Raw genomic sequence first — 6217 nt, forward strand, 5'->3', positions numbered from 1 at the left:
CATGTTATGACTCTTCATTCAATACACTACGACTCGACTCGACTCATCCGGATACGTATAACTTGGTCGGATTCAGCGGATGCTTGCACTTGTGTGGGTACCTCTGCTCGAACCTGAGCTGCTCGATCCCTGAGCTTTGTAATACCAGTGTTATAATGAATCAAATCTCTCCCACCACAAGGTTAGCCCTTAGTGAGTTTCAGGCCTCCTGCTACTCCCACCACAAGAGTCAGTCCGCTCTAAGTGAGACTAACTGACTCCTCGGAGCGTCAGGATGCAACCTTACCTTGAATCCTTACCTAGTTATACAGATGGGGCACCACCATGAACACCCACTAACAGGGGCCATGGAATTACGTCCCGACCACTGAAGCGCAACCCCGGAGGTCTCACCTAGAGACCCCAAGGAAATTACACGCTGACACAGACCAACATTCGTAAAATCAGCAATAAAAGAATATTAAATAATATTATCAATTCCTTATCAACCCTTGAAGTTTAATCCTCATATCAATCACATCCCAAATCCATACCTCTGATCATCACCACCCCAATGAGTCTGGGGTCTCATCTCATATTAATCACGTGTTCCTTTGGTTCCAACCCATTCATTCATTTCACATGCCAATATCATACTCGACCCGTCATACTCAACTCATGCATCATGCCAAACATACCTCATGCTCCATTATATACATATCACCCATCATACAATCATACTCAACCAAAATAGATCACTCGGGAAACATCAAACATCCAATACATAGCACAGTCTCGCCCAGCACCTCGCTCAGGCTGAGGGGTCTCGCTCAGGCGAGACGTGCTCGCTCAGGCGAGCCTCCCCCTCGCCTAGGCGAGAGCGCCAAAAACTAGGGCATGGGCAACACGGGATCTCGCTTAAGCGAGATCCCTCTCGCTTGGGCGAGTTGCCTGCTCGCTCAAAAATTGAGCGAGCCGCCCAGGCGACTTTTCGCGCAAAAACCTTAGGCGAGCTCCCTGTTTCATCTCGCCTAGGCGAGATGGACTCGCTTGGGCGAGATTAACAGGTCTCGCCACTGTTCTTCGCTGTACCGCCATGTTTTCCGGCCAAACAACACATGCAAGCTGTTTTCACACATCACAACAACAGATCCAACCATGAAATCAACAACCAATGCAGAAACAGTTCTAAAAAGACTCGAAACTAGAACCCTAGCTTTCCGTACCTGGAAAAGGTTAACAAAACCTCGACGCGGGACCTCGGAGCACAACAACTTGAAAGGTGTACTTGCAAAACTGGCGAAAACAGCGGAGGACACGATTATTTTCGTACTTTAATCGGTGGAAAACGAATGTAAACCTCATAAGGTAAGTACAGTAGGTTAGAGTTACTTACGTGGAGCAGAAATCACAAGTCGAGCTCTTGTGATGGACTGGTTCGAGACGAAGAAACGAAACCCTAGCAGAGGGGTGGCGGCTGCTGGGTTCAAGGCAAGGGCAAAGTGTCTCTGAAATGTAGGGTACCCTAGGTTTAGGGCAGACCTAAGGGCATTTATGTTGGGCCGGCCTTAGGCCCAACTACAAGGGCGGCCCACTGACATTAGGGCTGAAACAAAAACAAATAATTGGGCCTCACATTTTCCCCAACAAGAAAATTTTCGGCCTCGAAAATAAAGACTCACCAGGTAAACAGATGTGGATGTGATTTTCTCATGTCCTCCTCTAACTCCCAAGTCGAGTCACCTGTCCTTCGATCCCAGATGACCTTGACAAGACTGACGGTCTTTCCACGACGTTCCTCAACCTTGCTATCCTCAAGAGCGATGGGTGGTACTTCCACTGTGAGATCTTCCTTGACCTGTATATCCTCCGCTTCCAACACGTGAGCCGGATCGAATACATACTTCCTCAGTTGTGACACATGAAACACTGGATGAAGGTTCGCCAACTGCGGGGGTAAAGCTATCTCATAAGCCACTGGTCCAATCCTCCTCGTGATCTGATACGGGCCAAGGAACTTGGGTGAAAGCTTCCTCGAGCGGAGAGCCCTTCCCACGCCCGTGGTTCGGGTCACCCTCAAGAATACATGATCTCCTGCTGCAAACTCCAAAGGCCTCCTCCTGCGATCCGCATAAGCCTTCTGCCTACTCTACGAAGCCAACATCCTATCTCTCACCATTCTCACCTTCTCGGTGGTCTGTGCTAACAACTCCGGTCCAACCAACACTGCCTCTCCATCCTGATACCAACAGAGAGGAGTCCTACACCTCCTGCCATAAAGAGCCTCGTATGGCGTCATGCCAATGCTCGCATGAAAGCTGTTGTTGTAGGTGAACTCTATCAAAGGCAATACCTCGTCCCAAGCTCCCAGGTGGTCCAAAATGCAAGTCCTCAACAAATCCTCTAGTGACTGGATCATCCTCTCAGACTGGCCATCGGTCTGAGGGTGATAAGCTGAGCTCATGGTGAGTTTGCTACCCATAGCACTCTGTAGCGTCTGCCAAAACCGGGACGTGAATCGCGAGTCCCTATCGGAAACTATGCTCGAAGGTACTCCATGCAACCTCACAATCTCTTTGACGTACAGCTGAGCCAACTTGGCCATGGACATCCTCAAGTTCATCGCCAAGAAGTGTGCACTCTTGGTCAACCGATCCACTATCACCCAGATGGTGTCATGTCCTCTAAAAGTCCGCGGAAGATGAGTCACGAAGTCCATGGAGATGCTGTCCCATTTCCACACCGGTACCTCCAACGACTGTAGAACGCCACCGGGTCTCTGATGCTCCACCTTCGCCTTCTGACATGTCAGACAGGCGGACACAAACTGAGCCACATCCTTCTTCATCCCCTGCCACCAGAAAGTTTCCTTGAGGTCCTGGTACATCTTAGTCATGCCAGGATGCAAGCTAAGACGACTCTTGTGTCCTTCCTCAAGGATCCACCTTCTCACCTCAGCATCGTCCGGTATACATACTTTGCCTCGAAACCTCAGTATGCCATCATCACTCACAGCAAAGTCTCTGGCCTCCTCGGATCCCAGCTGTTCTCTAACTCTGTTCAGATGAGCATCCAACAACTGCCTCTCTCTAATCGAGCCCAAGAAGTCACTAGATATAGTAAGGGTACTACACCTAATGGACTCGGACCCCAACTCCACCTGTAGCCTCATGTCTCTGAACTTCTCTAGTAGCTCTGCCTCTTTTATCATGAGATGTGCTGTGTGTACCGTCTTCCTACTCAAGGCATCTGCCACTACATTTGCCTTCCCCGGATGATATAGAAGCTCGAAGTCGTAGTCCTTCAGGAATTCCATCCACCTCCTTTGCCTCATATTCAGCTCCTTCTGATCAAACAAGTACTTTAAACTTTTGTGGTCGCTGAACACCCGAAACTGAGCACCATACAGATAGTGCCTCCAGATCTTCAAGGCAAACACTATCGCTGCCAACTCAAGATCATGAGTGGGGTAATTACGCTTATGTACCTTAAGCTGTCGTGAAGCATACGCCACTGCCTTCTTTTCTTGCATCAAAACACATCCAAGTCCAAGGCGGGAGGCGTCACAGTAGACCTCAAACGGCTTTTCGACATCCGGAATCACGAGTATCGGTGCACTGGTCAATCTCTTCTTCAGTTCCTGTAAACTCTCCTCACATTTATCCGTCCAGATGAAGGGTTGATCCTTCCGGGTAAGCAAAGTCAAAGGTGCCACGATCTTGGAGAATCCCTCTATGAACCTCCTGTAGTATCCTGCTAACCCCACAAAGCTCCTGATCTCTGTGGCTGATTTAGGACTCTCCCATTTTACCACTGCCTCGACCTTCGTCGGATCCACTGCAATCCCCTGTGCTGATATCACGTGCCCCAAAAACTGAACTTTGTCTAACCAGAACTCACACTTGGACAACTTGGCATACAACTGCTTCTCCCTCAAAACACCAAGCACCAACCTCAACCTCAGGTGTTCTGCATGTTCCTCCTGGGTCCTGGAATAGATAAGGATGTCGTCTATGAAGACCACGACAAACCTATCTAGGAAGGGTCGAAAGATCCTGTTCATATAGTCCATGAACACTGCTGGGGCGTTGGTCACACCAAACGGCATAACCACATACTCATAGTGGCCATACCTCGACCTGAAGGCTGTCTTCTGTACATCGTCAGCCTTTACCAAAATCTGATGATAACCCGATCGCAGATCTATCTTCGAGAACACCGATGACCCATGCAACTGATCCATCAAGTCATCAATCCTCGGGAGCGGGTACTTGTTCTTGATAGTCATCTTGTTCAGTTGCCTGTAATCCACACACAGGCGTGAACTCCCGTCCTTCTTCTTCACCAACAACACTGGTGCTCCCCAAGGTGAAGTGCTGGGTCGGATGAACTGTTTCTCCATCAGATCTTCTATCTGTTTCTTAAGCTCTACCAACTCTACCGGAGCCATACGATATGGGGCCATCGAGACCGGGCCTGTTCCTGGGACTAGATCGATAGAGAACTCCACCTCTCTACTGGGTGGCAACCCTGGTACTTCATCTGGAAACACGTCTTCGAACTCATGTACCACAGGTATGACTGATGGTCTCTCTCTCTCCCACCTCCATACGAGCGAAGATTATGAAGCACTGCGCGCCACTCTGAATCTCCCTCACCGCTCCCTGGGGAGACACTAACTCGAGATCCTCTGAATCGGGAAACAACAACCTCTTCTCCCGGCAGTCTATAAGGACGCGACTAGCCGAGAGCCAATCCATCCCTAAGATCACTTCCAAGTCTTGCAGAGGCAAGCATATTAGATTCACCTTGTACCTGCGTCCCTCTACTTCCACTGGACACCGAGCACACAAAGACGACGTCGTGACCAATCTCGATGCTGGAGAAGACACCGCGAGCTCGCACTGTAGCTCGCGCAACGGCAGACCCAACCGTTCCACACATGCATAAGACACAAAAGAGTGTGTCGCTCCAGAATCATATAGCACACAACAAGAAGAACCAGCTATCAAGCAAGTACCCATAACCAAGTTACCTGAGCCTGATGCCTCAGCTCCTGACATGGCGTACACTCTGCCCGTCGCCTGAGGCCCGTTGCCTCTGTCTCTCCCCTGATGCTGATAGGGTGTCTGAACTGGAGGGCGTGTCGTTACCCTAGCAAGGTTGGGACAATCTCTCCCAAAGTGGCCTTCCTTGCCACAGTTGTTGCACCGACGATAACCCTCCCTACGTGGACATGCATACCTCGGGTGGGGTCCTCCACATGAGTAACACCGAACCCTACCCTGCTGCGGAGGAAAGCTCCTAGACTCCTGAGGCTGATGGTGTGGTCTATCATATGGCCTCCTCCTCTCCTCATGTCTGGGCCTGGACCCAGCTGGTCCACCTATCCTCTGCGACGGCTGCAACTGTTGTGGGCGCTGACCCTCCACCTCGCGCTTCATCTTCTCCATCACCCTGGCCTTCTCTACCAGAGCAGCAAAGTCCTTGATGGACAAGGGTGCCACCATCAAGCGGATATCTCCCCTGAGGCTGTTCTCAAACTTACGGCATCTCCACTCTTCATCAAGCGGTAGGGTATAAAAACGGCTGAGGTGTTTGAACCTCTCAGCATACTCTGTGACAGTCTTCCCTCCCTGGGTCAACTGGAGGAACTCCACCTCCTTGGCGTATCTGATGCTGTCTGGAAAGTACTCGGAGAGAAATTTCTCCCTGAAGGTTTCCCATGTCACAGGCTCATCCCTCTCCTCTAGGATGGATCTGGTGCTGCTCCACCAATGCTCTGCCTCTCCCGTGAGCATATAGACTGAGAACGCCAATCTGTCCTCTGCAGGGCACATCTTGGCGTCGTAGATGCGCTCCAAGTCCTTCAGCCATTGGTCTGCGACGTCAGGACTAGTCTTCCCATCAAACTTTGCTGGGTGGTGCTTCAAAAAGTCCTCCAAGCTCCACTCCCTGACCGCAGGTCGTGGCTCAGGACCAAACACAGGTGTCGTCGTCCTGCTCTCCTCCATCTGGCGGAGGGCCTCCATATGCTGCCGATGAGCATCCTCAGCAGCTACCCTCGCAGCCTCCATCTGCTGCATCACTGCCTGCTGCTGCTCAAGCGACGCTACCTGTCGCTGCATAGATGCCTCGTGCTGCTGCATCATCGCAGCACTCTACTGCGTCATAGCTGCTACCATCGCCTCTATAGCTCTGGCGATATCTGATGTGTCCCCCTGGGATGACTGAGAAG

General features: G+C 50.8%; 1 pseudogene; it reads right to left on the minus strand.

Annotated features, from left to right (window-relative positions):
• Window positions 1-1367: 1367 nt before the first annotated feature.
• LOC146887083 (uncharacterized) lies at window positions 1368-6011 on the minus strand (annotated as a pseudogene).
• Between the last annotated feature and the right edge of the window lie 206 nt (window positions 6012-6217).

The sequence above is a fragment of the Vigna unguiculata genome, chromosome 4, assembly GCF_037176805.1.
Source record: "Vigna unguiculata cultivar grain cowpea cultivar isolate G323 ecotype 2 chromosome 4, ASM3717680v1, whole genome shotgun sequence".
Taxonomy (NCBI): Eukaryota; Viridiplantae; Streptophyta; class Magnoliopsida; order Fabales; family Fabaceae; genus Vigna; species Vigna unguiculata.